The sequence below is a fragment of the Physeter macrocephalus genome, chromosome 6, assembly GCF_002837175.3.
Source record: "Physeter macrocephalus isolate SW-GA chromosome 6, ASM283717v5, whole genome shotgun sequence".
Lineage (NCBI taxonomy): Eukaryota > Metazoa > Chordata > Mammalia > Artiodactyla > Physeteridae > Physeter > Physeter macrocephalus.
In genome coordinates, this window is record NC_041219.1 from 80,940,572 (window position 1) to 80,956,852 (window position 16,281).

Genomic DNA, 16,281 nt, shown 5'->3' on the forward strand with positions numbered 1-16,281 from the left:
AAATAACAAAGGGCCAAGCAGAGTTCCTTGTTTGAATGCTGTGAGTACCAGGTCTGAGGTTTATCCTCAAAGCAGGGAGCAGATGTAGAAGACTTCAGGTAAAGCTTCTGAAGGTTGAGGCTTAGATGAGAGCCCATCCAACAGCAGCAGGAGCTGGAACTTTCCAGGCTGGTGCCAACAACCTTGAACCACTTCAGAGAAAAGCGTACCCATTAGCCTAGCTGAGCCCTCACACCTGTAATGTTCCTGTCAGGCTACAGGGAACACGCCAGCCCCAGAACCCAGTCATCATTCTGAATTTTCCATCTCCAAAGATGCTTCAGGGCTTTAAACCTACCTTCTGTGTATGGAATGAAGAACTTTGTTTATTGTTAAAGGAATTTCAGGCATCTATGATCATGTTGGTGACCTTGAAGAATTTATGTAGCCTCTCTGTTTCCAAAACTGTAAATCAGGGATGATGAAACCTACCTCAAAGCAGAGGGTGATTGTGAGGATTTGAAGGGGCAGCATGTGTAAAGCACTCAGCACAGTGTTGGGCCAGGGAAGCTGATCATGATAAAACGTGAACAGAGAGTCCTTCCCTGGTATCCACTTCACCAGGGACTCATGTGTCCTCTCTGTAGTCTAGGCTGTTTTCACTCAGCTCGCGTGCTGACTGTTTGATCTGATGTGAGCCATGCCTATAGTCTTTGATCGTTCTCTCAAATTTCCCTGCTCCTATAGGAAATAACCCACTTCTGACAGTACCAGTGCAAAATCAGCACCTGGGAAGTTGGTGAGAGTATGAACTGGGTACCACCCTGGGCTGGCTGAAACCTTGTGGTTAGGGTGTCTGCCTGAGAAACAAAGTAAACATTTGTGGTAGTTTGGATTGAGTTGAAGCAGATGTTGGGACAGGGCTTGGGGTGCAAGATATTTACTGGGGATCGACACCTGTGAAGCTTTCAGAAAGCAGAATTGGGTGGAGGGAGAAGTCGAATTGTGATGTAGGTCCGACAAAGCCTTGCTCCCCCTGGGAGTGAGCTCTGGAGCAAATATCGTGCCTCAGAATTGTCCTGCATTGGCCCAACTGTTTATCCTACCACCTTGCTTGGACACCAGATTTGGGTGGTACCAGAGGGCTCGTGCTCTGGCGAGACAGTTTTCTGCAGCTGATGGGAAGCTGGAGGAGCTGATAGCTGAAGCTGTTCTTTCTTGTTGGGAAGGAGGAAGTCCTTCTTTGAATGTCTACCCAAACATTGAATGAAGAATGCTGTCATTCTTGTTGCAGGCACTCCCTCACAAAACTGCTTCTAATCTGCAGACATTGCTTTGGGGAGGCTGGGATAAATTTCATCCCACAGCAAATAATGGGAAACTGCTAAAAGATTTGCAGTAAAATCTGCCGAGTTCCCAGGACAAATCTCTTCATAAAACACACTCACCCAAGAGCCTATATGCTCTGGGGAAATGATATACACACTGCCACTCTGGTATTGTCTTTTTAAAGACTTTATATTAAAAAATACAAATAAACAATAATAAATGATAGTGTCTTTTCTCTGTCTTTCCTCCTGCTACTTAAAAGAAAGGGAAACCAGAATGTCTTGAGTACTCACAATATAGAAAAAAAAGATGATTGATTGGGGGTTAGGAGACTTTATCTTAGTCCTGTGGCTCAGTCACTGTGCAAACTGCGTTAGTCACTTCTCAAATCTAAACCTCAATTATCTTGTCTGTATAATGGGGAAACTGGGCTGGATCCTTTCCAGCTCTGACGTGTTATGACTTTCGAATAATGAGAAAGCTTCTCTCCAAAGTGTTGGCTCCTTAGTCTTTTTATCACACGCTATGGTTTCAAGCAGTGCTTGTTGTTAAGACGTATGTCATTCATCACACAGCCTGCTCACTGGAGAAAATGTTTCTCTGGTGTAGACTCTGGCTAACATATTCTTCCTATCTCCAATTATGAATTCCTTGATTTGCTGTTTAATTTTATATTAAATCAATGAGTAAACTATAAAATAGTAGGTGTAAACTTCATATTCTCTCATAAAATTTTTTATTTTGCTTTTCCAGTAAAAACAACTTGTAGTGCTGATTCTCTGGGGTAGAATGTTTCAGTTTATCCTACTTCTTTGTAAATTACAATCCCTAAATAGGGGAAATGAATCCTACAAAACACTTAAAAATTTTATGACACTCAGTAATTCATTTTACAGGGTTGGATGCATTGGTTGCGACAGTACCAAGTAATTATAATAATGACTATCTTGCTGGCTATTGCTTTCTTCAGGAGTGTTAAAACACGTTGACTTACTTATTTGTATTTATTCTATATTTTCCCCAAACTGACCTTTTAACAAGTGATTGACAAGACCTCTGCCTTGGTTGGTATTAAAGGTATTAAAGCTTTGGAAAAAGTGCCCCCTTCCATGTTCCCACAATTTAAACACATCTAACAATTTCATAAAATCTTAGGGTTTCTTTTATTTATCTAGTTACTCCCTGGGCAAGGACAGAAATTATTTTTTTCACCCTATTGCTGGTCCTTGGAGGGCATGAAATCTATTAATTCTGTGGCACTCATTATTGAATTAAGGATTCGGTTGGCAAGCCTGTTTAAAATGGAAAGCTCACGCCTCTTCTGAAAAAGGTTGTTTTAAATTAAAATGAACGTTTCTATTTCCACTGTTTTAGATGTCTTAAGTGGTGCACTGAACTGAAAAGAGACGTGAAGCAGACATTTGGTTGTACCAGGGGAAGCCAAACTTTGCTGAGCGCCGCGTACACACTCAAAGGCTGCATTTAATTGGTGTGCAGTGGAGTGTAGCAAGGCAACCCTCCCATTACAGCAGCCATCATCCATGTAGGTTCTAGAAGACTGCACAATTCACTGCCTTCTGTTGGTCTGTCCACTGGGACTTGAAGTACCAGTGACCATTTATTTATTCATTCCTTCATCAAACGTTGATTGTGCATCTACTATGTGCCTGGCATTGTTCTGGCAATTGGAGCTATAGCGGTAAACAGGCAAGAATTCCTATTCTTGTGAAACTTACATTCTACAGGGGGCAGAAAACAGAACATAAGTGAACAAGCAATACTGATGGTAAGTCAAATGATAATAAGTGACATAGGGAAAAATAAAGACGGGGAGAGGGATAAGGAATGTTGAGGTAGAAGTTTGTATGCAATTTCAAATAGTGTGGTCAGGAAAGACCTTGCAGAGGAGGTGCCCTTTGAGACAAGGTCTTAAAAGATGTGTGGGAGTTTGTGATAGGGAATCTGGGGGAAGAACATTCCTGGCAGAGAGAATAAGTAGGTACTGAAATCAAGAGGTACATCAAGGAGGCCATTCTACCTAGACTGGAGTGATCTGTAGGAAGAGATTTCAAAGATCCAAGGTGAGATTAGAGAGGCAAGGGTGGGGCCTGATGGAGTTGGACTTTGTAGGCTTTTGTAAGGCATATGGTTTTTTGTTTTTTGTTTTTTTTTTTTTTTTTTTTTGCGGTACGCGGGCCTCTCACTGTCGCGGCCTCTCCCGTTGCGGAGCACAGGCTCCGGACGCGCAGGCTCAGCGGCCATGGCTCACGGGCCCAGCCGCTCCGCGGCATGTGGGATCCTCCCGGACCGGGGCACGAACCCGTGTCCCCTGCATTGGCAAGCTGACTCTCAACCACTGCGCCACCAGGGAAGCCCCAGGCATATGGTTTTTATTCAGAGTATGTTGGGGAGACACTGCAGGCTTTGAGCAGAGGAGTGATGCTATAACCTAATTTATGCTTTAAAAGGACCACTTTGGCTGCTGTGTTGAAAACAGAATGTATGGGGGCAAGAATAGGAGCTGGGAGACTAGTGAGAGGAGGCTATTACAATAACCCAGGACTTCCCTGGTGGCACAGTGGTTAGGAATCCGCCTGCCAAAGCAGGGGACATGGGTTCGAGCCCTGGTCCGGGAAGATCCCACATGCCGCAGAGCAACTAAGCCCATGTGCCACAACTACTGAGCCTGCACTCTAGAGCCCGCGAGCCACAACTACTGAGCCGGTGCACCACCACTACTGAAGCCCGTGCACCTAGAGCCCGTGCTCAGCAACGAGAGAAGCCACCGCAATGAGAAGCCCACACACTGCAACGAAGAGTAGCCCCCACTCGCGGCAACTAGAGAAAAGCCTGCACACAGCAACCAACACCCAATGCAGCCAAAAATAAATAAATAACTAAATAAATTTATTTAAAAAACCCCCAAACATACAGTAACCCATATGGAGTTGCTGATGGCTTATACCAAGGTGTTTGCAGTAGAGGTGGTGAGAAAGGGTTGGGAGACTTTTGACTAGATTAGGTGTGTGCTCCAAGAAAGAGGCCCTGGACTCTGTCTGTATTCCAAGCACTGTGGATGACCATGCCATAAACTTAGCTGTGGGGTAATAGAACATAATAGAGAGCATGTGGGCTTTGGAATTAGAGAAATCTGAGTTAGAATCCAATTTCCATCACATATCAGGGGTGTGACCTTGGGCAGGTTACTAACCTTATGGAACCATTGTCTTTGAATGGGAATGCTGTGGTCTGAATGTTTGTGTTCTCCCAAAATCCATATGTTGAAGTTTAACCTCCAAGATGATGATGTTAGGAGGTGGAGGTGATTACGTCATGTGGCTAGAGCCCTCATAGGTGGGATTAGTGCCCTTATAAAAGAGGTTTCAGAAAGATCCCTCACCCCTTCCACCACAAGGAGAAGTGCTGGCTGGGAACCAGGAAGAGAGTCCTCACCAGAACACATCCACCACAGTTAATGTCTTGACGTGACATGTGAAAACTTGACATGTCTCCACTTGAGAGTCTTACAGTTCTGGTGCCTTGATCTTGGACTTCCAGCCTCCACAACTGTGAGAAATAAATTTGTTGTGTATAAACTACCCAACCTGTGGTATATTGTTATAGCAGCTTGAACTGACTAAGATAGGGAATAATAACCAACTCCCAGCATTGTTATGAAGATTTAATATCATGGTAGGGTGACAACAACTTGTAGATGGGTTAGCCTACCAAAGTGCTTCATAAGTATTAGTTTTCTTCCATTCTTCATTAGCTTAGGTATTGTCACTTATAATGTCAACTCAATAGATCATGGTTTATTTGCCCATAAACTATTGATACGTTACTTTGGCTCTGGGAAGAATCTGTGCAGGGCATTTCCCAGTACACTTGTCCTTGAGGCGGCAGGGGTGAGAAAAGGAGGTTTTCTGGCCAAATAGCTGCAACTGTATTGAGGACAAATTCCTAATACAATGCTTTTTTCTTTCAGTTTCAGTCCCATGTTAAAGGTGAGGGTCCTCTCCAAAGCAGAGGCTTCTCTTGGGGAATGGAGAATGATTTCCAAGGATAGACTTAAGGGGCTCAGGGAATCTCCTCAAATTTTATGAAAATTTTGTGCATATGTATATTTTTTTCTGGGAATAAGAAATTGAAGATTATAAGAAAAAGAGGCCCATGAACCCCAAAATGTTACCAACCGCTGTTCTATAAAGTTTTACTTAGCCAATGGCTCTGTTCTAAATACCGCCTCCCCATCCCCCATCCCCCATCCCCCCATGTAAGAGAAATTGTTGCCTACTCTTGCTGATTCTCTTAACAAATATTTCACCAACAGAACACTTCGTGGTTAGGAGATGTTATCCTGGCTTCTTATATTTCTCAGTCTGTCAATATCTTCTGTCTTTGACTCCCTGACAACTGCTAATTATAAACTTCTCTGCGTATATACTGTATACGAAAAAAGCTTAGGAGATCTTTATACTTTATACTTACTGTTGTGAATTACAAGGATAGCTTATTTTTCCTGTGCAGTGTTCTCCCAGAACCTGGGTGGGGGGAATCATATTCTGAAAGGTTTGTCCTTTGCTATTTGTAATTGTTGAATATTGGAATGATACAGTTTCCTAGAAGGGTAAAACAGATATATTTGAAAATTATCAGAGTTGACAGAAGAATCACAGAAGAGATGAAAACTGCCACATTCTGATTCTGGATTTGTATCTATCTAACCCATCTGTATCCATACTTACATTACATGATTCATAATAATTGTGGATCACTGTATTAAATAAAATAACTTTTAAGTTTCTTGGGTCTTCTAAATTGATGAAAGGAAATATACTTTTTCTCCTAATAGAAATCTCTATAATTTAAAAACAAAAACCTGTCCACTTGTAAACTAGGACTCATACCCCAGATGCTGCTGTGTGTGCAAGCCAATGAATTTACAGAGTTGAAAAACTGCATGCAAAATAAGTGTCTAGGCAGTGATAAGTCAAATATTGTCTCATCAGCATTCATCATGATGATGCCTCTGGCATGAGAAAGAGCATTCTTCTCCTGAGACACAAAAAGAAGAGAGAAAAGTCAATCAGGGTGAAGGAGCCAGGCATTCCTTCTGTACATACATGATTTCTCCTGAGATTTACATTGTTTATCAGATAGTTCATATCACAGTAAGTTCTCATTCTTTAGCTACTGACCAGTCAAAAGATATGCTTTCCTAATAGCACTTCATATGATCTTTCACTTGATTGCATAATGCAAGCTTTGTTACTAACTTAATTGAGCTGATGATATCCGTAAGTGGGATAATTCAGAGGTGGTAAATCAGCCTCTAAATTTGCTTTCTAAACGGAAAGCTTGTTTTCTTATTTAATTTGGTTGTTTTACCATGATATATAAAGTCTATTTTCATTACATGTTTTTTTTTTACTAATGTTTATTTTCATTTTCAAACAACCCTTTGCTTTATATCTATGATGAATTTTCCAAATCTTTCTCACCTTGTAGTAGTAACACCCTGCTGGCTCTATAACCTTCTGATGAAGAGATTTTTACTTTTGTTGAGTAACTGAGTTTCCAAATCATAAATCTGACGGCAATCTTGTGATGCCTGTCACTGGATTGCTAAGCAATTTATTTAACTATCCACTCCTTCACACCTGGCATTTTGCCTGATATGAAGTTAGAGGAGTCAGATTTTGCTAAGAATGTGGCTTTGCTTGGGTCATTTGGGGAACCCCCCCCCACACAACTGGCTCTTTTTTGTAACAGTCTCTTGATCACAACCTCATATCGGGTACTAGTCTTACTGAGAGAGGGAAGGGAACTGGTTTTGTTAAGCACCTACGATGTGACTGAAGCTGTGGCCAAGATATAGTCTTTATTTCCATAGGGCTTACCGGTTACCAGGGAAAAGAGATAATTAATTGTTATAGTACATGTGATTAATATTGTGATTTGGCATTATTGCAGTGGGCAGTAGTGGGGGCTTTACTTAGTATTTTGGGCCAGAGAAGTCCTTCTGGAAAAGAATGATGTTAGGATAAGACCCTATAGAACAGTAGAAATTAGACAGGTGATGGGAGATGAGATCAGGAAGTGAGGTAGTACTGCAACACTGGGATGGAAGATGACTTTTGGTAGGGGGTGTAACATGTGCAAAAGCTTGTTTGAGGAATTTAAATAAGTCCAGATAGCTACAGAATATAGAGTTTGAGTGGTATGAGGTGGGCTGGAGAATTAAGGACCATGCATTTCACAACTACGTATTGACAGTTATGTGCTAGGTGCTGGTGATAGATGAACTAGATAGACATACTTCCTGCCCTCATCAAGTTTACCTTCTAGTGAAAGAGACACTAGATAAATAAGGAAACAAATCAAAACCAAAATTAATATAGATTGTGATAAGTGCAATGGAAAAAATTAATGGAATGTGATAGAAATGTGGGCGTGGCTTCAGGGTTGTCAGGATGACTTGGTAGAGGAAGTGACCCTCCACTGAATCATGAAGAAGCAGGAAAAGTCAACCGTAAGAAGGGGAAGAGAAAGAGCATTCCAGGAGGAGATAATCTTTGTAAAGGCCATGACTCAGGAAAGAGAGTAGACTGTTTTGCAAGGAGTTCAATGTGGCTAACCATAATAATCTAGGGGTAAAACATTATGAGATGAAAATGGAGAGGTGAGCAGATAGAACTCTGTTCTCAGTTTTTACAGGTAAGGAATCTGAGAGACTATTTGCCCAGGGTTATCCTAGGTAGTAAATGGCAAAGCTATGAAGATAGTGCAAGCCTTTATACTCCATATTTGTTTGTCCAAGCCTATGTTTGTTTGTTTATTCATTCAACTAATTAATATTTATTGGCAGCTGGGCACCATGCTATGCTTCAGGAACACAATATTCTATCAGATATTCAAAATCCTTGCCTTCATGGGGCTATGTCTTGCTCTTTTCCCTGAGTCATGTTGCATCCTTGGAAGGCAAGGGGAAGACTTTCATCTGCAGGTAATGGAAAAACAAAGATTAATATGACTTATGAATTAAAGGGGAATTGTTTGCTTATGTAATTGAAATGAGGCTTCCAGGATGATTGAGTAAATCTCCATCTGTATTTTTTTCGTGTCCTTCTCTTAGTTCTTTTCTCTTCTGTGATTCAGTTTTGCCCAGTTCCAGATTTTGTATCCACATACCACACTATACAAAAAGAAAAAAGATTCCAGAATTTCCACCATAAGTCCTGAGCTTTGTTCTAATTGGGTTGACCTTGATAGAACCAGGATAACATTCATGCAGACTGGCTTAGGCCTGGGCTCCATATTTATTCCTGAAATAATAGTTGTAGTGAGACTATTCCCAGAGATTCTTTTTTTTTTTTTTTTTTTTTTTTTTCGGTACGCGGGCCTCTCACTGTTGTGGCCTCTCCCGTTGCGGAGCACAGGCTCCGGACGCGCAGGCCCAGCGGCCATGGCTCACGGGCCCAGCCGCTCCGCGGCATGCGGGACCCTCCCGGACCGGGGCACAAACCCGTGTCCCCTGCATCGGCAGGCGGATTCTCAACCACTGCGCCACCAGGGAAGCCATCCCAGAGATTCTTAATGGGGAGTGATACTAACCGTTGGGTGTGTGTACACAAAAACTTATACGGAGTGCTGTGTTGTCACAATGAAGGGAGGGGGTTCAAAACTGACATTTAGTGGATGAAGACCAGGGATGCTAAAGGTCCTTCAGTGCATAGGACAGGCCTGCACCACAAAGAATTGTCCCATATTTTGCATACCTTTTGGATGTGCTTCTGGAAAATATATAGGTAAAAAATTTTATATAATCATCTGAAGGTAGAACTTAGCTGTGCCACATTTAAACAGCAAGCGGAGTTTGGGGGGCAATATTTTAATATATACTGAATTTCCCAGAAACATAGCTATTGGGTATGTTGTGAGAATATCGTAGTTTGTTCATAATTTTTCCAAGATTTGTTCATCCATTTGAAAAAATCGCATCATGGTTGTTATGATGATCTGGTTTTTGAGATGTCTGTGCAATACACCGTATCACTTGTGTATGTAGGTGTCTCATTTCATGGTGGTTCCATGTAAAGGTATAGGCATTTAACTACGTTATCATGTTTAAATATTTACATATTGAAATATGTTTGTTTTATGAATTCCTTTTATTTCTACTTTGCCTTTTATTTTGAGCATCATACTGATTTTTGAAATTATATTTATGAATTAATTTTTTAGTATAGAAAGAGATATTACAAAATTATTATTACATAAAAAGGCCAATGGATATGATAGGGTTGAAGTCACTGGTTTAGACCTATCAGAGCCCACCCTGGAGTTGGGGTTGGGGTGAATACATGCACAACCTGGTTAATATGCTCTAGAGAGAAGATGGGATGGATATTGGGGAGATACCCACAATGTCCACCGGATCCTCATTTTATTGTTAAAAATTGGCTTTTCTGAAGACAGAAGTGATTAGAGTTTAATATTTTTGTGCGTGTGTTTTATTATTTAATCTCATAAGTGACATAACATCACTTTTGCCATATTCCATTGATTACACAGACCAACCTTGATACAAAGTGGGACTACACAGGGCTGTGAATACCAGGTATGAATACCAAAAAGTGATAGGCTACAATACCCTCTGACACCTGAAGTGCCATTCTAACGTCTAGTATAAAACTAAGGTTTCTGTTTTTAAATTGAAGTATAGTTGATTTACAATGTTGTGTTAGTTTCAGGTGTACAGCAAAATGATTCAGTTATGCGTATGTACATATATATACACACATATATATTCTTTTTCAGATTCTTTTCCATTAGTTTATTATGGTATTGAATATAGTTCCTTGTGATATACAATAGGTCTTTGTTGTCTATTTTATACATAGTAGTGTGTATCTATTAATCCCAAACTCCTAGTTTATGCCCCTGCCCCCCCCACCTTACCCGTTTGGTAACCATAAGTTTGTTTTCTGTGTCTGTGGGTCTATTTCTGTTTGGTGTATAAGTGCAGTTGTGTCTTTTTTTTTTTTTTTTTTTTTTTTAGATTCTACATATAAGTGATATCATATGATATTTGTCTTTCTCTGTCTGGCTTACTTCATTTAGTATGATAATCTCTAGGTCCATCCATGTTGCTGTAAATGGCATTATTTAGTTTTAATCTTAAATGCACACTCAGGGAAAATCCAGATTAAGGTAACTTCTTGTTGAGAATACTGTCCCAAAGTGTTTCTTTTAAAAAGCAAGTTCGCCTGGGATGAAATGTGACACAAATTTTATTTCATGTTGAAAATTTTGTCAGTGTAGATTTCATTCTTGCTTTTGACAATTCAGTTTTGTGTAGGCATCTCTCATTTGTTGCTTTAACACACCATTTTCTATTTTAATGTTGTGAACTAAATGCACACTTCCAGCATCTAGAAGGGTTCTCAAACATTAAACCTGACCTGGCCATGAAGTTGTGAAAGAGGAATGACTGAAATACTAATTGCTAGTAAAAGAACCATCATAGAAACAATGGAAGGATAGAAATGGAAGGCGGCAAGCACAAAAATGGAGAAGAGTGGCTTGATTTGTTTAACAGGTGAAACAGTTGAGATAGTAACTCAGATTAGAATTAAACAAACATATCTGGTTCCCTGAAAGCTGGGTTTAAAAAAGATAGAACATTTGAAAATGGCCATTTTAGATAGTGGGTATAGACTTTTTCTGCTGCTACAAAATTCACACCTAAGTGAACCTCTCTTATCTGTTCCCTTGAATTAAATGAAAAACCAGAAAGGTGTTTGTATTGCTTTGGTCATAATGTATCTGGTGCAGTGCACACACAGCCACTGGGCTGTTCCAGGAACACAACTGAGAGCCATTTGAATTTTGCGGAGGGATTTGTGGAGAGTTATTAGAGAACATGCCCAAAGCTCTTCACTTCAAGAACTTTCTAAGTCTCTATAAAATAATTAATTTATATACCAAACTTCCTCTAACTATATAGGAGTTTACTACTCGCTGTTGGATAAGCTTGAGTGCATAGAGAAAGTGCAGATGTTACCTCTTTTTTCTTTCTCCCTTGTGGGATGCCAACCAAAGACTCTTTACAATTTCAGGGGTGGTAGGTGACCTCTTAATTATAATTACTTAGCAGGGAATGGGCTCTGACATTTTGCGTTTGTGCCCTACATTTCTAGCTCATCTAGTGAACTGCAGTACTGTATTGCTTCACATGTGACATTCTTTCCACAAAAGCCAATGAGCTGTACGGCACTGTCCCTTTTCATTAGTAAGGTTTTTCTGTTTTAACATGTTATTTTATGTCAGCTGGCTTTTTTGATTTTGCATCAACATTGTAACGGTAGCTACCTTTTTGTTAAGCAATTTGCTGATGCTTATCCCTTGTCAGGTTTTCAGTTTGTTAACCACTGACACGATTTTCACTTTCTTGTTCAGAAAAAGATTTTTACAGTTTAATAAAATGTTCCCAAACAGACCATTTTCTCTCCCTTCTCTTTTCCCTTTCTTGACCCTTGCTTATAAATAGGTATGTCCCTCTCAAAGAAAACATACTGTGTTTGGAAAATATGAACAATTAAAACATATCTAATATGAGTCAGTGGATTTCAAGCGCCAGCTAGAGAACACCACTCTATGTGGAGCATGTCATACATCTATGTGTGGCAATGCTCTCAACCTCTGTGAACGGCTCTAGCGCAGTGACTGCCACTTAGTGAGTGCTCAGGAAGTGCCAAATGAAACAAACTGAGGAATACACCAAATATTTTATTTTCTAAGTTTAAATAATAAGGAACTCTCATTTTCATTCATCTTCCTACCACAGTATATCCTGGCGATTGAGTTGGCCAGTAAAGATGTCATGAACTGGTCTTTATTTGTAATATTAATTTATTTATTCATTTATTCCTTACCCCTTGAGTCATATATTTTACTTTCGCCACTTTAATTTTGAGCTAAAATGTAATGCTTTTCCTCCTTCATGTGAGTTTCAGCGATAGCAGGAGAAATTTTGTAGGCTTCCTGATAGCAGCTGAAAAGATAATGAGTTACCTTGTTTCCCGAGAGTAAAAGAACAAGCTAAGGGGGACCTTTATGTATGAGGCTACAACTATGGTTGTAAAGTCCCTCAAGCCCACAGTTACTTGTGACAAGGGAGGCAATTTACCCGAAGAACTACCTTGTCTTCTAATTTAGTGTTAAAAATAGCTGAATAAACACTGAAAATATTTGAGCATACTCAAGGTATTAGAATACCTTGTCTTCTAATTTATTGTTAAAAATAGCTGCTAAAAATGTAAGAAGGTTAAGTTCATAAATAGATACTTTGGATTTATGTTTCTCATCTGTTGTAACAAGGAAATGGGATTTCTGGGTTAGTCTAATATGCTGGTTAATGGAGTGTTATCAAAGCGTAACATACAGACTTCTTGTTTATCCAGGATGGTTAGGAAATGGAATATTATGGTATTTTTGATCTTCAAGAGTTGCCACACATTATGCCTACTGTAAGAGTGGCTCTCAACTGAGGGCAATTTTGCCCCCTAGTGGACATTTGGCAGTGCGTGGAGACATTTTTGATAGGGTGGTGGGAGGAAGAGGCGCTACTAGTGTTGAGTGGGTAGAGCCCAGGGATGCTGCTAAGCATCCTACAACACGCTGGACAGTCCCCACAACAAAACATTATCTGGTCCAAAATGTCTATAGAAACTCCGCTGTGCAGGCTAGCACTTCTTAACAAATTATAATTCAGCAATATTCAGTTAAACTACAAGATGACAGCGAATACTTTTGGTGGTTTAGATGATAATTTAGCATCTTACAGTGCTTCAGTGTCTTTATCAACATGAATTACCACTGTATTGGTGAAGTGTAGAAGTGTTGGTTTATGAGGATTCCTGGTTGCTAGATGGATAAAGGTGTTATGCTGTGGTACAATTATCTGAAGAAGCTCAGTTAATTCTTGCGTCATAACAGTTATTGGAGTTAGAATTGCTGCTTCTTTCTTATAGGGCGGATTATTTACTTTTCACATTACAAGAAAATTGAAATATAACTTGATCTCTGTTAGTGTGTTTTAAATACACTTTAAAAATAATAGGTGACATGGTCTTGGAATAATACTTCTGTCGACACAGTTGTTGTTACAGTACCCTATGCTTTTATTTCAAGCCTACTAGGGAAACATAAGAGAGAAGGAAATTTTTTCTTCTATCATTTGGATAAGGTTTATTTGTGGGCACAATCCAACAAAATGGGAAAGAAAAATACCCACTTCTGGGTAGGAAAAAGAAAAGGAATCTATTAGTCAATGAATTAACTATTTATGGAGGACTGTCTTGTTCACAGTCTGGGATTAGCACAGCAAATCAGGTAGAACTTTTTATGATGTTGTTTACTGAACTATTTGGAAAATAATAAAAGTTTCAAGCATGAGACTAAAATTAATTTTATGTGTCTGTAGTAACTTGTACACATGGATTCAGATGTGATATATGGGATTTACAAGTACAGAGACTTAAATAATAGAAACCACGTATTGTGTGACCCTAGTCTTATCCTCTGAACCACTCTTATTTTTTTTTTTTTTTTTTTTTTTTGTGGTACGCGGGCCTCTCACTGCTGTGGCCTCTCCCGCTGCGGAGCACAGGCTCCGGACGCGCAGGGTCAGCGGCCATGGCTCACGGGCCCAGCCGCTCCACGGCACGTGGGATCTTCCCGGACCGGGGCACGAACCCATGTCCCCTGCATCGGCAGACGGACTCTCAACCACTGCGCCACCAGGGAAGCCCTGAACCACTCTTTGAGTTATGAGATGATTAAGTAGCTTATCATTAGTAAGTGGGTTTATGCAATCAATGATTCCTTTTTTACTAACCAACATTAAACACCTAATATGTGCTATGCTATTCTGCAAAGGAGAGACTTAAACATAAATCAGCAATAGTCCCTGCCCTTCTGTGCAGTTGCTGGAGGAGGTGCTGGGGCCAGGGAAGAAAGAGTGGGACACAGGGGAGTATTGAGATTGCGGGGAGAAGCAGCGGGGAGTTCTGTAAATTATGTGTTATAAGTGGTAGGAGGATAAACAAAGCATGAAGGAACAAAATCTGTCACTTATACCTGTTTTGACCTCTTGTTTTTTGTTTTTAACCTGGATTTGTTTTTTAACTCTTTCTGTTAGATACTTTTTTTTTTTTAAGGGAACTTTATTATTTATTTATTTATTTGGTCGTGTTGGGTCTTCCTTGCTGTGCGGGCTTTCTCTAGTTGCTGCGAGTGGGGGCTACTCTTTGTTACAGTGCGTGGACTTTTCATTGTGGTGGCTTCTCTTGTTGCAGAGCATGGGCTCTAGGCATGCGGGCTTCAGTAGTTGTGGCATGTGGGCTCAGTAGTTGTGGCTCACGTGCTCTAAAGCACAGGCTCAGTAGCTGCGGCACACGGGCTCTAGAGCGCAGGCTCAGTAGTTGTGGCATGGGCTTAGTTGCTCTGCAGCATGTGGAATCTTCCCGGACCAGGGCTCGAACCCGTGTTCCCTGCACTGGCAGGCAGATTCCTAACCACTGTGCCACCAGGAAGCCCTCTTTCTGTTATAACAAACCTTGGGAAGGGCAGGGTAAACATAAGCTTAATATATGTTTCACAACCTCTCAGTTTCCTAGGAAATGAATTCTCTGAGTGCAAACTCAGTGCATTGATTTTTGTCACGCTTAACAATAAGCACGTGGCTCCCAGGGCCATTCTCTAAATAGATTAACATTGAATAAACGTTGAAAATTCTTGAGCCCGTATCTTCTGCCGTTTCTGTTTCAAAGTGTAATCCTAATTCAGCTTTTACATATTTTGGTTTTGTCGTAGAACAGAGTGATAAAACTGACCGGAACAAACTACTGAGATAGAAGGGAAAAAAAAATGTAATTCAGGCAACTTAATCTCAACATGTTCAAAGTAGAATGCATTGTTTTCCGCCATACTCTTGCTTCTTATTCCCTACCCATTTTTTCTTGCCTTGATTGTGCCTCCGTTGGATTTCTTTCTTGCCAGTCTTGATACCTTCCAATCTGTTCCCCACATTTGATGTCAGAGTGATGTACAGAAGCACAAATATGAAGGGAATAATATTAGCAGGTATCATTTAACTGAGTACCTACGGTGTACTTGGTATTCTTCTAAGTGCTCAATGTACAGTAAATCTCAATTTTCACAATGGTATGATATCAGAACTATTATTACCTTTAATGCAGAGACAAGAAAACTAATGCACAAGAAGAAACTTGGGCTAGGTGACATATGTAATAGGTGGTAGAGCCAGGTTTTAACCCTGTATTAAGACTTGGGAGTGCTGGATCCTGACTGCTGTGTTATGCTCTTCTGTTTAAGACATTCATTGTCTCCTCAGAGCCTACCACAAAATTCAAAGTTCACTTATCTCTCATTTAATGACTTTAATTCATTTTCAGAAAAACCTATTGCTAACTGAAAAACTCAAAGTAAAAGAAATCCATTAGTTTTTTTTTTAATATCTTTATTGGAGGATAATTGCTTTACAATGGTGTGTTTAGTTTCTGCTGTATAACAAAGTGAATCACCTATACATATACATATATCACCATATCTCCTCCCTCGTGCGTCTCCCTCCCACCCTCCCTATACCACCCCTCTAGGTGGACAAAAAGCACCGAGCTGATCTACCTGTGCTATGCGGCTGCTTCCCACTAGCTATCTATTTTACATTTGGTAGTGTATATATGTCCATGCCACTCTCTCACTTCGTCCCAGCTTAGCCTTCCCCCTCCTCATGTCCTCAGGTCCATTCTCTGCATCTGCATCTTTATTCCTGTCCTGCCCCTAGGTTCTTCAGAATCTTTATTTTTTCTTTTAGATTCCATATATATGTGTTAGCATACGGTATTTGTTTTTCTCTTTCTGACTTACTTCACTCTGTATGAC